This window comes from Notolepis coatsorum, assembly GCF_963971535.1.
Source record: "Notolepis coatsorum genome assembly, chromosome: 18".
Classification (NCBI taxonomy): domain Eukaryota; kingdom Metazoa; phylum Chordata; class Actinopteri; order Aulopiformes; family Paralepididae; genus Notolepis; species Notolepis coatsorum.
The window spans coordinates 4,614,118-4,615,173 of NC_140182.1; positions in this window are offsets into that span (position 1 = coordinate 4,614,118).

Here is a 1,056-nt window from a genome sequence, read left to right on the forward strand (position 1 = left end):
AATCAGAGCAGCATAACTGGACCAGACACCACTTTAACATCACCTTTAGAGGTCAATGGATCGAGGTTTGAACACTCCCAAGCACTGGAATACACAAACGTCATGTAGAATGCATACTTTAGATACTTAAGTACATTCAATATCAAACACATCTCTACTTTTACTTAAGTAGGATTTTGAACGGAGGACTTTTACCTTGACCAGAGTACTCATTTATCTGGGTATTTCTACTTTTACTTAAGTAAAGGAACTGTGTACTTCTTCCACCGCTGCCTTTTTACACAGTCACTCGCTAGCGCAGATCTAATGTTCGGGAAGGTAGATGCGTCCGCTATAAAACGACATTTAGGTGAGGACCGAAGGGGGGCCCGGGTGGGGGGGGGGGGGGTATAGAGAGGGAAAAGGTACGGACTCGCGTGGGTTTTTATGAACACTTTTTATAGACTTGCGGATGTTTTCAATAGGGGCTCTTTTTTTTTAACGAGTCTCTTTACGAGGGAGCGGACACAGGGTGCTGAATGCCTCCCCGAACCGAACAGATTCTCCGAGGCCTGGAGGTCGTATAATAAAACGGGGTGGAAAAGTCGGCGGAATCGTATAAAAAACGGGGCCGATTGACGAATATCTACGACAGCGTTAAGAGTTAGAGGCATCCGGGGGACACTGGGACGGACGGACACTATTCGAAGGCGATCTTCGTCATCATGGGCTTTAGAAATAGTCGAGATATAACAACGCAGAGAAGTGGCACAACACGCCCCCTCCCGAGGGGTCTCTCCCGTCTCGACCGCGAGCGCTCCGTTTCTCTACCGCTCCTATACCGCACCTCGCCACGTGGCTGCAGATCACAAACTATAACCTCAGCTCTAGCGCCGGAGACAACATACAGTTTTCCTGGTATGTTCTTTATCATTAATGAGCGTCTCTCTGCAGTCCCCCCCCCCCCCCTCCTCCCCTGTATGGGGGTATGTTTTCTATAGCTTCCATTCCAAAGTTTTGTCCCTCAGTCCCTCATTCCCACCCTCGCCCCCCCCCCCCCTCCCTGGAGCCTGTCAA